Source organism: Castor canadensis, chromosome 17, assembly GCF_047511655.1.
Source record: "Castor canadensis chromosome 17, mCasCan1.hap1v2, whole genome shotgun sequence".
Taxonomy (NCBI): Eukaryota; Metazoa; Chordata; class Mammalia; order Rodentia; family Castoridae; genus Castor; species Castor canadensis.
In genome coordinates, this window is record NC_133402.1 from 64,776,387 (window position 1) to 64,793,456 (window position 17,070).

A 17,070-nucleotide genomic window follows, 5' to 3' on the forward strand; every position below is an offset into this window, starting at 1 on the left:
GAACCCTCATACACTGCTGGTGGGAATACAAGCTAGTGCGACCACTCTGGAAAAAAATTTGGAGGCTTCTTAAAAATCTAAACATAGATCTTCCATACGATCCAGCAATACCACTCTTGGGGATATACCCAAAGGAATGCGACTCAGGTTACTCCAGAGGCACCTGCACACCCATGTTTATTGCAGTGCTATTCACAATAGCCAAGTTATGGAAACAACCAAGATGCCCCACTACTGACGAATGGATCAAGAAAATTTGGTATTTATACACAATGGAATTTTACTCAGCCATGAAGAAGAATGAAATCTTATCATTTGCAGGTAAATGGATGGAACTGGAGAACATCATCCTGAGCGAGGTTAGCCAGGCTCAGAAGACCAAAAATCGTATGTTCTCCCTCATATGTGGACTTTAGATCTAGGGCAAATGCAGCAATGTGGTTGGACTTGGGTCACATGACAAGGGGAGAGCACATATGGGAGGTATGGGGATAGGTAGGAAACCCAAAATGTGAAAGCATTTGATGTCCCCACTCCAGAGGAAATAATACAGAAACCTTAAAGCAACAGAGATCAATATGAGAAGGGGATCAGGAACTAGTGAAGAGGTCAGATAGCAATGAATCAGCTTGGGTTGTAACACATTTGTACATGGAAGCAATGCTAGGAACGTCTCTTTATAGCTATCTTTATCTCAACTAGCAAAAATGCTTTGTCTTTCTTATTATGCTTATGTCTTCTCTTCCACAAAATTAGAGATAAAGGCAGGACAGTTTCTGCCTGGAAGTGAGGGCAGGAGGCAGGAGGGAGGAATGGCTCAAATAATATATGCACATGTAAATAAAGGAATTAAAAAAATAAAAAAACATACTCCAAATATTACTGTTGTACACCCTTTCTACAATGAGAGTCAAAAATGCAAGGGAAATATTGCTGATGAAATCTGAGCTTCAACTTTCTGTTCAATCCTAAATATCAGAACTTTAGGTATAGTATTTTTTTTTTTTGGTTCAAAATTTTATTCAAACACTCATAGAAAATACTCGAGATAAGCGAATTTTAATTCTCATCTTCCTCCTCCTCTTCTTTCCGGTTAATCTGGAACTATCACAACTCATAACTCTCTTTTCTGTTATCAACTACTCACAACCAATCACATAGATTATTCTTCTTCAGATATTTTTTGGTGAGATATTTCAAATACCTTTTTGAAAAAGGCACCTCAGAAGGTACAGTGATCTTGCTCTTGCTCCTTTCAAAGGTTACAACACCTCCACCAAGATTCCCAGCTTTCCCATTTGCTTTGATTCTCTCTTGGGGAAACTGCTCAAAATTGGTAGCATCCATGATTGCATCTCCCACAGGGTGAGTGCAGTGAAGGGTGAACTTCAGAAACTGCTTCTTTTGTTTTGTTCCCCTTGCCACAAGCCTTTTCACACAGGCACCATGGCCGCAGAGAGGAAGAAAGGGAAGTGGGCACAGTATGCCAATGCAAAGGCTGGGTATGGTACTTGAGGTGGTTTTTTTAATCATGGGTAATTACAAGATTAATTTTATCTTTCTAGTCTTCACAGATTTCAATTAATGAGCATTCGCAGAAGTGATGTCACCTTCTACAATTTTAACCTCTGGTGTCTCAACAAAGACACTGGGCACTTAGTTTTTAGACATAATACAAACTTCCCCTCTCTCAACTTAGAGCGGTATTGAGCATCAAATTAAAGATTAGTTTTACGTTTAAAATTAGTAATAGAGGTAAGGTTGAGAATTTTTTATATAAGTATTGATCAAGTATAATCCTTCAGTAGCATGTCCACTCATTTACAAAAGTTGTCATCTTTCTCATCTACTATTGTTTCCTTTGCTTTTATTTCTTTTCCTCTTTTGAGCATGTTGACTTATTGCAGATAAAAATTTTTAAATGCAGCACATGTTATAAACATTTTCTCTAAGTCTATGATTGGTTGCTTTTATGAGAACTTTTATTATACAGATGTTTTCAAAGAAATCAGATTCTTATGTACCAAGTGGTAAAGATGTTTTAATCTCTTGAGTAGAACACACAAAGCATAGTAACTTCATATTACTCTTTATCTGATTCCGTTTTTCCTTAGATGTTTCTTAATCACATTATCAAGCTGAAGAATTGATGCTAATATTCCTATTGCTTGGTTGTTTGCAAAAGCCTCACTCTCCTTTTCTGCTGGAGTAGCTAGCGACTGGCTTCTATACAGTTTAGCCCAGGAAATAGCTATCCATTTTCTTCTTCAACACATACCTATTGAGATTAAGTACTAGTTTGCCTATCTTAGTATGCTTCATTTCCTAGTAATATCCTTTGCACTAGTTTTCTACTTAGTATATTCATTATGTTCTATTAGTGCAGTTAGTGCTAAACATATACACTTGCTAAAGTAGTCATAGAAATAGCAAAAGTTAGAAAAGTAATGGCTTAGCAACTCCTCACGTCAGTGACATACAAGAACTAATAAATATAATTTACTGACAGTTTAGAAAGTTATAAATGTGAAATAGGCTTTACTGAGTTAATAATGATATGTCAGCAGGACTGTAATGCTTCTGGGTTTAAGGTAACCTATTCACAGGCCCTGGAATTAGGACAGGGGAATGTCTTGGAGTCCGTCTGTTGTCACCTACAGTATTTAAGTCCTTGAGTTTAAGAACGCTCTTCTTGTACTGTATACTCATAGCATATGGAACAGTATATATAACAGAACTACTTTTTTTAAACTTTTGGATATTTTAAACCAAAAAGAAAGCCATAAGGAGAAACATTTTCATAGAAGTACATTATATAACCAGTCAGGACTATCTGTTTTTCCCACAAAATAACTTTCTGTCCAATAACATGAACTACAAATATGAAAACCAAAATTACAGAGTAGGAAATCTTTACAACACCTACAATATACAAAGGCTAAAAAGCCAGTATATAAAAATAAAAAAATGATCTCTGGAAATAAGAGAGGCATATGCTCTAAGTAGTTGTCAGAGAGATACACACAAAAAAGATCTGCCTAAAATATAAAATGTAGCTTTGGAGAAGTCTGTGTTACAATTCCCTCACTCATTCTTGGTGGAAGTGAAATATGTTCAGCATTTGGAAAGAAAATGACAACATCTGCAAGAGGTTAAAATACCTCTACAATTAAGAATTCTAGAGACAGACAAGCACAAAGAGTCATGCATAAGCACAATTCTGAATCATGATTTTAAATAGGCATGTAAAGCAATAAATATAGTTACATTATCAGAAAATGGTGACATCAATCTCAGTACAGCTCCCCCAAAATAAAAAGTAACATATGCTCTCCACATACCAGCATGGAAATACCAGCATAGAAATACCTCACACAGTCCCTCCTTGTGTCATCGAGTACACAGCTCCACCTCCATAGTCCACTGTGGATGGTTCCTTGCCACTTTGAGACTCTGTGGCTGCTCACAAGTCAGGATAATGTGGAAAAATCAGTGTTTGGGGTGAGAAATCCAGAAGAAAGCTGTTGCTATGGATTTAAACTTGGAGGAAACTTCTACTTAAAACACTGATTAAATCTGCCAATGGGAAGGTTTATGATTCTTAGTCAAGGAAAAAAAATTATTTGGTGGTACTGGGGTTTGAATTCAGGGCCTTAAGCATGCCAGCCAATGCTCTACCATTTGTGCCGTGGGCCCAATATTTTTCTGCTTTATTTATTTTTTAATAGGGTCTCACACATTTTGCCTGAGGCTGGCCTCAGACTTCTGTCCTCCTCCTTAGGACCTCTAAGCATCTGCAATTATAAGTGTGTGCCTCCATGCCTAGACCAAATAAACTTTTACAATTATAGATTTAGTATAATATTTGTCAACAAACATATTGCATTCTGAAAAATGCAATTTGGAAAACCATTGGCAAAAATGGTTTTGTCATATGTTAATATTAAAACCCTTTGACTTCATGGTGTATAAAAGGTATGATTTAATTATTAAAAATATAATTTATTTAGGTAAGTTGCACTTTTTAAAAAAATCTGTTTTCTTCTCCCCATATTTTCAGCATATGCCCAAAAATTTGTTGTTCATAACTGTGTTCTAGTAATTTTTGGTTTTGCAGAATACATGAGAGTAGACGATTGGATGAATCTTGAGGTTCAAATAAGTTGTGAACATTCAAGCAACTGCTCAGGTCCTCCTGCCGTGAACCTCTGCCTACATGGTGCAGCAGCCTTCATGCAGTGAGGCCCAAAAGAGGAAGGGGAGCAGCCAGTGCAGCAGCCAGGCGAGGGTCCAGCCATTGGGTCTGTGTTTGTTGATTAGCCATATGTAACTTTATTTTAAAAAATAGAATTCATGTTTCTTTACAAAAAGCTTTTCTCAGTGAGTTGATTTTCTAGTCTTTCATGGGCTCCCTCGATCTCCTTCCTCCTGATATGTCCTTTCGTGTCACTCTCAGTCACCCAAGCTTGGTGACATTGTCCCCTTTTTCTTCTGAAGAACTTCAGAAGAATCTCATTTTACTTTGTAGCAATTGTTGTAGAACATGGGGCATTTGAATCCTGTCTGGTTAGTCCTGCATTTCTAAATCTTTGCTCCCATTCGTCCTCATGGAACTCTCTCTTCCCCTCTTTTTTTCTCTCTTGGTCACTCTCTTTCTCTCCCTCAGTCTGCCTCCAACAGAGGGATGAGTTCTGTGAGAAGTACTCTAAGGCAAGGAAAACTCTTTTCTTTTCTTTCCTTTCTTTCTTTCTTTCCTTATTTCCTTCCTTCCTTCCTTCTTTCCTTTCTTTCTTCCTTCCCTCCCTCCTTTCCTTCCTCCCTCTCTCCTTCTTCCTTCCTTTCTTTCCCTTTCTGTTCTTGCAATTCTGCTTTTTTCAACAATCTTTCCATGTCATTGCTTTTCTTACTTTGCTGGGGTTTTTTTTGCATTTGTTCATATTTTTTTCTTAAATTCTCATCTCACTTCCAATCTTCCACATTTTCATTTGTTTTATGATTGCTCTACCTCTTATCTGTGTACATCTAGGGTCATACTAAAGCACATTAATGGCACAAAAATAATTGCTCATCTTATCTTCATTGAAATAAATTGTTTGCTTTTATATTTTCCCTTCTTCCAAACATTCCCTCTTCATTCTGTGCCATGAAAAAATTGTAACATCAACAAACGTAATTCCTCATTGAATTTGAGTAAATATTTTAACATACATAACAACTAGGGTTTTGTCAAATATAGCCTATGATTTCTGGTTAATAGTATTATTCTATGGTTTAGGAAATATTATAAATTATATCACTTTCTTTCATTTTCTTAGTAAAACCTAAACACTTTAATATTAATTAGCATTGTATTTATCTTTTTCGTTATATTCTATAACATATTTTGGATTAAAGATCTCCAGTCATTATGCCACAAGATGCATAGATTTAATTTAATCAATACAGGAAATGGATAGTATAGTCTTAGACCCTCATATTTTTATTTTTATGTTTTTATTTAATTTGTGAAAACTGAATGAATCAAAGAGAAGTTAATTATTGTTGTGAAGATCCACATTCAGTGAATGTGAGAATCGGACAGCCCAAAAAGTTTCCTTCATGATTTTTTTATTGTTAATTCAGCTCAATGACTTCCAATTTTTTCCTTCTGGAGACCTGGTATTACCAGTGAGTGAACAGTTCTCTGGTCACTATGTGTTCCAGTTTCAGCAGTGTTCTTTTCATGTCCTTCTTATTTCTATCTTTATTCTTGGAGGAAAACTGAAAAGAAAGCCGTGCAAAAATAATTCCATTTCTCCTGTGTTTAAACTTCCAGCTGTCTTGAGTGTGGACTTCTGCTTCTGCTCTGCTGAGACTTTGCTCAGGTCCCATCGTTACCAACCATCTTTCAAACTTACTAGAAACTGCACTAGTCCATAAAAAAATTCCATTTGTCTGATGTATTTTAAATCAGTCTTAATGAGGACTAATTTTCTGATCTGAATGAAATAAAATACATCCATTTTAAACGTGCCGTTTAATGCATTTGACAGAAGTCTACTGTGGTACAACCATTACCACAACCATGAAAATTTTGAACACTTTGTTCTTTTGTGCAGCTTCCTGTATGGTTCACATGGACAATTCCTCCTTTACCCTGGCTCTCAGAAAACAATGATTCACTCTCTTATGAAAAATATTTTATTTCTAGTAAATTAAAAATACAGAACCTGCACTATTTCCTTCTGGATTCTAGTACTCAGCTGTAGTTTTAGCAATTCATCCATGTCCTCATAAATATTGATAGCTTGCCCCTTTTTCTTGCTCAGTAGATTCCATGGTGAGAGTGTGCCATATTTGCTTAGCCTTTCTCCACGTGATGACATATGGATGGTTGGCAGGTCTAAATTAAAAAGAACAAAGCTGTTATGACGACTCACAAGTCTTCAAGGAATGATTTCATCTTTCCTCAGAAAGATAATCATTGTTGCATGCAGAGATTACCCCGTGAGACGCTACCACATCACTTTCTGAAGTTTCTACATCCCACAGTCACTTGGTTTTGTCAACCTTTTCCATTTAAGCTTTTCTAGAATCTACGGAGTACTATCTCATTTTGGCTGAATTCTGGTTTTCTTAATAACCAACAATCTTTTTTTTTCTTTTCTTTTATTATTCATATGTGCATACAAGGCTTGGTTCATTTCTCCCCCCTGCCCCCACCCCCTCCCTTACCACCCACTCCACCCCCTCCCGCTCCCCCCCCTCAATACCCAGCAGAAACTATTTTGCCCTTATCTCTAATTTTGTTGAAGAGAGAGTATAAGCAATAATAGGAAGGAACAAGGGTTTTTGCTGGTTGACATAAGGATAGCTATACAGGGCATTGACTCACATTGATTTCCTGTGCGTGGGTGTTACCTTCTAGGTTAATTCTTTTTGATCTAACCTTTTCTCTAGTTCCTGGTCCCCTTTTCCTATTGGCCTCAGTTGCTGTAAGGTATCTGCTTTAGTTTCTCTGCATTAAGGGCAACAAATGCTAGCTAGTTTTTTAGGTGTCTTACTTATCCTCACCCCTCCCTTGTGTGCTCTCGCTTTTATCATGTACTCAAAGTCCAATCCCCTTGTTGTGTTTGCCCTTGATCTAATGTCCACATATGAGGGAGAACATACGATTTTTGGTCTTTTGGGCCAGGCTAACCTCACTCAGAATGATGTTCTCCAATTCCATCCATTTACCAGCGAATGATAACATTTCGTTCTTCTTCATGGCTGCATAAAATTCCATTGTGTATAGATACCACATTTTCTTAATCCATTCGTCAGTGCTGGGGCATCTTGGCTGTTTCCATAACTTGGCTATTGTGAATAGTGCCACAATAAACATGGGTATGCAGGTGCCTCTGGAGTAACCTGTGTCACGGTCTTTTGGGTATATCCCCAAGAGTGGTATTGCTGGATCAAATGGTAGATCAATGTTTAGCTTTTTAAGTAGCCTCCAAATTTTTTTCCAGAGTGGTTGTACTAGTCTACATTCCCACCAACAGTGTAAGAGGGTTCCTTTTTCCCCGCATCCTCGCCAACACCTGTTGTTGGTGGTGTTGCTGATGATGGCTATTCTAACAGGGGTGAGGTGGAATCTTAGTGTGGTTTTAATTTGCATTTCCTTTATTGCTAGAGATGGTGAGCATTTTTTCATGTGTTTTCTGGCCATTTGAATTTCTTCTTTTGAGAAAGTTCTGTTTAGTTCACATGCCCATTTCTTTATTGGTTCATTAGTTTTGGGAGAATTTAGTTTTTTAAGTTCCCTGTATATTCTGGTTATCAGTCCTTTGTCTGATGTATAATTGGCAAATATTTTCTCCCACTCTGTGGGTGTTCTCTTCAGTTTAGAGACCATTTCTTTTGATGAACAGAAGCTTTTTAGTTTTATGAGGTCCCATTTATCTATGCCATCTCTTAGTTGCTGTGCTGCTGGGTTTTCATTGAGAAAGTTCTTACCTATACCTACTAACTCCAGAGTATTTCCTACTCTTTCTTGTATCAATTTAAGAGTTTGGGGTCTGATATTAAGATCCTTGATCCATTTTGAGTTAATCTTGGTATAGGGTGATATACATGGATCTAGTTTCAGTTTTTTGCAGACTGCTAACCAGTTTTCCCAGCAGTTTTTGTTGAAGAGGCTGCTATTTCTCCATCGTATATTTTTAGCTCCTTTGTCAAAGATAAGTTGCTCATAGTTGTGTGGCTTCATATCTGGATCCTCTATTCTGTTCCTCTGGTCTTCATGTCTGTTTTTGTGCCAGTACCATGCTGTTTTTATTGTTATTGCTTTGTAATATAGTTTGAAGTCAGGTATTGTGATACCTCCTGCATTGTTCTTTTGACTGAGTATTGCCTTGGCTATTCGTGGCCTCTTGTGTTTCCATGTAAATTTCACAGTAGATTTGTCAATCTCTTTAATGAATGTCATTGGAATTTTGATGGGAATTGCATTAAACATGTAGATTACTTTGGGGATTATCGACATTTTTACTATGTTGATTCTACCAATCCATGAGCATGGGAGATCTCTCCACTTTCGATAGTCTTCCTCAATCTCTTTCTTCAGAAGTGTATAGTTTTCCTTGTAGAGGTCTTTCACATCTTTTGTTAGGTTTACACCTAGGTATTTGATTTTTTTTGAGGCTATTGTAAATGGAATTGTTTTCATACATTCTTTTTCTGTTTGCTCATTGTTAGTGTATAGAAGTGCTAATGATTTTTCTATGTTGATTTTATATCCTGCTACCTTGCTATAGCTATTGATGATGTCTAGAAGCTTCTGAGTAGAGTTTTTTGGGTCTTTAAGGTATAGGATCATGTCGTCTGCAAATAGGGATATTTTGACAGTTTCTTTACCTATTTGTATTCCTTTTATTCCTTCTTCTTGCCTAATTGCTCTGGCTAGGAATTCCAGTACTATGTTGAATAGGAGTGGAGATAGTGGGCATCCTTGTCTGGTTCCTGATTTTAGAGGGAATGGTTTTAATTTCTCTCCGTTAAGTATAATGCTGGCTGTAGGTTTGTCATATATAGCTTTTATAATGTTGAGGTACTTTCCTTCTATTCCTAGTTTTCTTAGAGCTTTTATCATGAAATGATGTTGGATCTTATCAAAGGCTTTTTCTGCATCTATTGAGATGATCAAGTGGTTTTTGTCTTTGCTTCTGTTAATGTTAACCAACAATCTTAAACATGATTCATGTGCTGATTCATTTTGTACCTGCTTTTATGGGTTACTGTTCAACTTTTTCCTGTTTATTGTACTGTCTTTGTTATCTGTTTTTGTAAGGCTCTTTTTCGCTCTTTCTCCCTCCTTTCTTTCGTCAGCACTGGGGATTGAATCCAGGACCTCATGCTCACTAGGCAAGTGCTGTATCACTTGAGCCACACTCCCAGCCCATAACTAAAACTTAAAACTCCAGTTCTCAAGTGATTGGTTGGTTTTCTTAAGCAAGTAACCAACTAAAGAAGGTAGAGCAATGATGTCAACAGTAAGTGACTTTCCTTTCTGCATTGTCTCCAGTTATCTGGTGTGATTGGCGATGACATCATTTCACCCTGTTTAAATGATCTAATGTATTAAACAGCAGAGGATCCAAGAATGATGCAAAACTCATTTAAAATGGTGATGATGGTGCTTACTGACTCTCTTCACAATTTTATTTAATTGCTCTGGAACTTAATTGCCTCATTTAAAAAAAATGAGTGCGAATTCTTAGGTTGTGTTGAAGATGAAGTGCGATTGTGGTCTGTACTAGGAGGGCTTTATTGTACATAATACATACTCACTCATTTTATAATTTTGTTTTTTTATTTGGTACTGGGGTTTAAACTCAGACTTGCCTTTGCTAGGCAAGTGCTCTAGTGCCTTAGTCCCTCACTCAGCCCTTTTTTCTTTAGTTGATTTTTGGGTAGAATATCTCACTTTTTGCCTGGGTCAGTTTTACACCGCCTATGCCTCCCTAGTAGCTAGGATTATAGACCGGCACCACTACACCTGACTTGTTTGTTGAGATGGGGATCTCGCTAACCTTTTGCCTAGGCTAGCTTCAAGCAGCAATACTCCAAGTTGCTTACATTACAGGAATGAGTCACTGCACCTGGCCTAGCACTACATCATTTTAGTTGCCATTTCCTATCCCTTGTCATTGAAATTCTAAAGTAAATGTGAAAGATAAATTATATAAATCCAGATCAAGTCACAAATATGCAGTTAATTTTTAGTTTTGTAATTTCAGGCAGAAAGAGTTCTTTATAGTCATTTCTACCAGAGGTCATGATACCTATATGATCATTTTAAGTTACTAAAGTAAAATAAGAATTTGAGTCAATTACGATTTTGATATCTTTTTTTTTTTTTGAGAGTGCTAGGGCTAATGTTTACTAGGTACATTCTTTCACACTTGAGCTGCACTCCCAGATATATTGTTTGATTTATTTTATTTTTCACTGTATTTTCATTTCTATAGTTTCTACTCCTTGCTTATACATTTTGTGAAAAATGCTTAGAAATAATCAAAGTTCCGCAAAGTTAGTTTATCCTTTGGGTCCAAGACATGAAACAATAACACATTTAGAAGTAAAGTGTAAGGGACAATGTTTGTGCTTTGGGATTAGAAGCAACATTCGAAGACATTCCACAAAAGACACAATCTATGAAAGGAAAATGAAGATTTTGGACTTCATAAAAGCACTGATGTTATTTTCTGTTTCTCTACAGCTGATCTGGTGAAGAGGATGAAAAACCTGTCACAGACTAGGGCAACAATTTGCAAACTTTTAAATTCAATAGCGAGGAAACAAATGTAATGAGAATTTGGGCAAGAGACATGGAAAAGCCATTTCACCAGCCAGCATACAAACTAGTGCCTGTAAGGAGTAATTAAACCTGAAATCACAACCCATTGCACGTCGATTAGAACGGCTGAAGTAAAAAATCCTGACAATCCTAAATGCTGGGGAGGGTGGACCATGGCTAGGTTCCTCACAAGCTGCTTGTGGGATGATAACAAGGTGGTACTACGCATTGTGAAAAGAGTCTGTTTCTTCTCAAACAAATGCTTGCCACAAGACCTGGTAATTTCTATCCAAAGCACTTATTCCAGTAAATGTAAATATACACCTGCACACGAAGAGTTGTGCATGAGTGTTTACATGACTATTATTTGTAACAGTCTCACATGAGAAGCAAACCTACAACCTTCAGTGGGTGAATGGATGAACAAACTATGGCATTTGCACCACGGAATTCTATCTTGCAATAGCAAGGAATGAGCTATTGATATAAATCTCAAAAACTATAGGTTTCCAACTTAGGTGGCATCATGCTGAATGAAATATATCAATCACAAAAGATCAGAAGTTGCAAGGTTAGACTGCACAATTCCTTTACTTGTAGTAATGAAGTAGAGACCATTGCTTGCTTGCCAGGTGCTATGTGCAATGGGTATGGGTTTTAAACGAGTTTGTCATGGTGATGGACAAGTATGCATTCAGACTGTGGTGATCACCACTCAAATCTGCACACATATGGTAAATGTTCACAGAACCAAACATAACAGTGGTGAATGCCATGGCTGAGTGCAGTGGCTCATGTCTGTAATCCCAACTACTAGGGTGGCAGAGATTTGGAAGATAATGGTTCAAGGTCAACTCTAAAATAATCTAAAAAGAGATGCAAGCATGGATCAGTGGCAGGAAACCTGCCTTGTAAGTGGGAGGCTCAGTGTTCAAACTCCAGCACCAAGAAAGAAAAGAAAGGAAAGGAAGGAAGGAAGGGAAAGAAAGAAAGAGAGGAAGAAAAGAATGAAGGAAGGAAGGAAGGAAGAAGGAAAGAAAGAAAAAGAGGAAGTAAGGAAGAAAAATTTTAAAAAGTGAATGCCAAGACTGGTAAAATCTCAATAAGATATACAGCAGATTTAATACTAATTATCAAATAAATACACTGGCTTTACAATGTGGTGAGGGTATATAATTAAATAATAGAAGTTATATGAATGGTCTATTATAACTATGTATTATTTTTAAACTTGATGTGATTTTAAAACTAATTTAAGATAGAAAGTTAGAGTACTTTAGCAAGTTGTACCTGGGAAAGAAAGGCATTTGATGAAAAAAATAATAGGAATTCACAAGTTTGCTCTGGGTGAAATGGCGGGCATTATTAAGCACCTCACTCACTCACTCACTCACTCTCCAGCTGTGAGAGGAGCAAGGCACCATTACTCCGGGCTCAGTGAGGACGACAGCCAGATTCCTACATTAACCTGTGCTTAGAGAAAGGGGATACAGGCGGAGTTGTTGACCTAAGCATCTTCAAAGAGGAGATGGCTGAGCAGGGTGGTGGTCATAATTGATAAGCGATGGTCCCAGAGAAATCTGGTAGCAGGAGTAAGAAACAAAGTCTCATCCTGCAGCCTCAAGTTCAAAGTCAGGAGTTCACTATGCTACAAGACAGAATGTGTCTTGGTGGGATGTCAGGACAAACACCAAACATTAAATAATGTGCATTCTACTTTTCAGCTCATATCTTAACCACCATATCAGGTTTACTGTCATCTGGCTGGTAAATCTGGGATAATGACTATCCTCAAAGCCCAAGTTGTAAGTCCTAGGAAGAGAACAAGTGAATGTCAGTCACATAGCTGGAGGGAGTCAGTTCATAATATACCACAGTATGTCACAAGTAATACATTTCCTTTATTGTAAGTTTAAAATTCATACATCTGCACAATCACAGTAAAATTTACATAAGTCAAGTAACAAAAGCATTCTACCCCATTATTCAGATGCCTACTTTTTCTGAATCTATAATATTTTCTATTGTCTGCAATATTTTTGTACATTTGATCTGCCATTAGGAGAATGGACCATGATTTATTCAATCACTTACCAAAATTAATCAAACAATAATGGACACAGTCTTCCAATGTGCAGTATCATTTCTCTTTTAGTGTTATGTGGCCAAAGGCAATGAGAATAGAAACAAGGACCAGCCAACAAATTTTTAAAAAATAATTTGTCTACTCAAGTTGCTTAAAAGTATTTAATAAGGTTTCACATGAAAACTAAGTTTCAATTAGTCTATTGGACAATGACAGTACAAAGTATTTCCTTCCTAAGTATACGGTGGCATGATTTCCATTGTTGGGCTGACCCTGTGAAATCTTAACGCTAATAAACATTTTTCAAGGGTTATTCAGCCTTCTACAGACATGTGTAATTTAAAAACCAACATATTTTACAAGGAAAATGTGTCTGAGTGGTACTGTTTAGTCATTCAAATTACAAGTCATCAAAAAGATGAATGGAGAATGCAGCTATTAAAGACAGGGCAGGGCAGTAATTGGAAACAAGAAAGGAACATACATTTCCTCCTAGCTATCAGTGTGAAATCAGCAGAGATATAATATATAATCTCCTACATTCTGAGGAGGATAATAAGCTTTCAGAAATACCAGAATTGTCTTTTTGTAATACTTGTAGTAGAAAAACACCTTCTTGACAGTTTTGCTTAGTGTCTCAGAGCAATCTTCTCCCAGGGTATGATAATTGAACCTGAAGTGTTGTGAGACCAAAGAACAAGGCAGACTTCCAGGACTGCCCAAAAGCAATTTTCTGGGGCTTAACAGGCAGGAGCACGGTCCTAATGGCAGTAAGACCAGGTGGGTACCTATGATTTGGTCAGAATTAGTGTGCTTACAAAGTACTCAGAACAAAAGTGACTTATTCCAAGCTGGAAGGTTCCTGATTTCTCCAAAGTCAGTATTGAGGAAGTCAGGCACACTGCTGAGGTTCTAAAGCACCACACAGTTTTGTTTCTTTATAGTGTACCTGCAAATTGTGCAGGAAAACCAGATCAAGGGTACTCAAAGGCAGTCGTTCTGGTTATGATTCAAGATACCTGTCTGTAGTCAAGTCAACCAATTCCTAAAATGCCATATGACCCTTTCTGACACAATGTACCCTGAGCCTGTGCCTGTGTGGGGTTTTTGCATTGTGGAGGTTCATGCCATGAAGCTATTTATTCAGCTGATAGCAGAGTCCACAGCAACAGTAGAGGCACATGCAAGAGAAACACAGAGAACAATTATGCAAACTATAATGCCAATCAATTTTTCCCACTATGAGACCCACAAAGCAAAACAACAATATACTAACTCTCCAAAGGATGGTATGGGGTCAGGGAGTGTCATTTGGGTCTTCACATGTGACATCAGGTCTGGATATCAGGGATGCACACATACACTTTTGTCTTTATAAAAGCAGAGATCCTAGTTAAAAACAGCCAAAGATTAAAGTTTATTTTTATCCTTTACTGTTTGGCAAAGAGCTGATATAACTGGTATACCATACCACGTGGGTTGAATGACTTAGCATATCAGTTCCTGTACATGGCCCAAATATGAGGTCACAGATATGAACATACCTGATTTTGGGATGAAGTCACCATGACACCACTATGTTTTAGGGGAAATCCTGCCCCTTCATCTCTGTCCCTCCCCCACATTAGAACTTTTATGCATTCTCTCCTTGTATTCACAGAGCCAGGTCCACTACCAAGTTTAGGAGTCCAGGCCCACACTGTAATAAAAGCACCCACTTCCATATTTGCTCATGTTAAGTTGATTTTACTTAAAATAGTTTGTTAGTAATCAGAGTATTTTTAACCCTCTTAGTAACCACAAGACAAAATTATTAATAGACAAACCAACTGTAAAAAGAAAATCTTTAAAACACACTACTAGAATAATTCACTTTACTACAAATGAAGACTATAAGAGAAGGAAAGAGAAAGGAACTGCAACAAAGAGAGGAAAGAAATTACCTAATGACTGCAGTAAGACCTTCCTTATCTATCAGTAACTACCTTGAATGTGTGTGGGTTCAATTCTCCAGTTAAAATACATTCAGTGATATAATAGTTTTAAAAATAAAACCTTAAGAACCAACAGTATGTTGTTTACAAGAAACTCACTTCACTTCTTAAGATACAGATGAGTGTACAGGAATAGAATAAGACAGTCCATGCAAATGGAAGTCAAAAGACACCCGAGCAGCTCTACTTATGCAGATAAAATAAATATTAAATCAAAATCAATAGAAAGAGAAAAGGAAGGGAATTATGAAATGATGAAGGGAATAAACACAGCGAGAGGAAATAACAAAATATACACACCCAATACCGAGAACACCTACACATACAAAGCAACTGTTAATAAGGGAAAGACAAGCTCTAATACAATAATAGCTGGGGACATTAGCAACCCATTCTTCAGCAATAGACAAATTATCAGACAAATATTAACCATGAAATATCAGAATTAAATGTGCCCCACACCAAATGGATGGACCTAACAGACATCCATCCAATTCTACACTTGGTAACTGCAGAACGTATGTTCTTCTAAAGAGATCTTGGAAAAGGAGAGGTCATACAATGCACCCTAAAACATGTCTCAAGAAATTTAAAGAAATTAACATTTTATTAAGTCTTGTTTCTGATTACAATGCAATAAGACTAGAATGAATTTGGAAGCTATAAATTAACGAAAAAAAGCAATGGATTAAAGAACAAATAAAGAAGGAAATAAGAAAATTTGGGGAAAATAAAATGAAAATGGAGACAAAATGTACCCAAAATCTTTGTGAGAAAGCAAAAGCAGTACTACAAGTGATAGGATAACAACCAAAAATCAATCTAGCCCCCCATCTACCACCAGTTAAAAAGTCAGCTCAGAGTACAGGTACAGTGGTTCACCCCCGTAATCTCACTTTCCCAGGAAGTAGAGATGGGAAGAATCACAGTTTGAGAACAGCCTGGGGTAAAAAGTTAGGAAGACCTCATCCCACTATACAATTCAGTTATGGTGAAAAATGTCTGTAATCCCAGCTACATGGGAGGCATAGGTAGGAGGACCACAACCCAAGGTTGGCCTCAGGCAAAAACAAAAACCCTATCCAAAATAATAACTAAAGCAAAAACTAGCTGGACTCAAGTGATAAAGCACTTGATTTATTGAATTCACCCACAGTAAAGCCCAAAAAAGAAAAATCTCAAAATGGATTGAATACTTGAGTATAAACTCTTACACCATGAAACTATCTGTTGAGATGGGTCTCAACTGTTGCTAAATTTAATAATTTTAAAACAAGGCCTTTTGGAGATGTTTCTGTGATCACTTTATTATAATTATTATAATTTTTGGAATAAAAATCAACAACGGGTGTGAAGCACATTTGAAAAGTAGAATTCATCCTCTATCTCTGACAACTTGATAAAATGGTTTAGACTAGAAGCACCATTCTTCATCCACATAAAACTTCCCACGCCAGCAGAGTTAGCCTCATGCTAATTTAAAATCCAAAATAGAAAAAAAAACAAAAACAAAAACTAGGGGGTGAACTTACAAGAAAAACTTTTAAAATAGTGACAGATGCTGGAAATCTAAATCCCCAGCATTGTAAAAGAGCACTCGCATAAATTTTTAAGTTATTACTTATTTTGCAAATGCATGGCAGAGTAACGCCAGCCCCTGTCTGGAGCACACTGAGCTCAACCATGTGGTGTTGGACTGCAACAGAGGGCTCCAGGAATCGATTGCTGCATAAACTGCAGTTGGCCTTGGAGATGCAAGCTCATTACTGTTTTGACACTTGAGAATTCAAATGCAGGCAGAATTATGGTGGAAGAGGTCAAGCTCAGCTCTTTTGACACATAAGCCAGATAATTTTGTGTTGATGCTGTGGGTGGATTGTATAATTTTAGCATCCAATACCTGCCAGTAGCAACTGTCCCATACATTTCAGGCATTAACCACAATTAAAAACATTGCCAGCCTGGCACTGGTGGCTCAGGAGAATCGTGGCTTGAGACCAGCCTGAGCCAAAAAATGAGGGACCTCATCTCAGTCAAGAACTTGGCTTTGTGGCACACACTTGTCATCCCAGCCACTGCTGGAAGCATAAGTAGGAAGACTGCAGTGCAGGTCTGCCCAGACAAAAAAAGTGAGACCCCATCTCAGAAATAACTAGAGCACAAAGGGT

At 37.3% G+C, this 17,070-nt stretch overlaps 1 pseudogene; it reads right to left on the bottom strand.

Moving 5' to 3' along the window:
- Positions 1 to 1,044: 1,044 nt before the first annotated feature.
- LOC141418526 (large ribosomal subunit protein eL22 pseudogene) lies at positions 1,045 to 2,486 on the bottom strand (annotated as a pseudogene).
- Between the last annotated feature and the right edge of the window lie 14,584 nt (positions 2,487 to 17,070).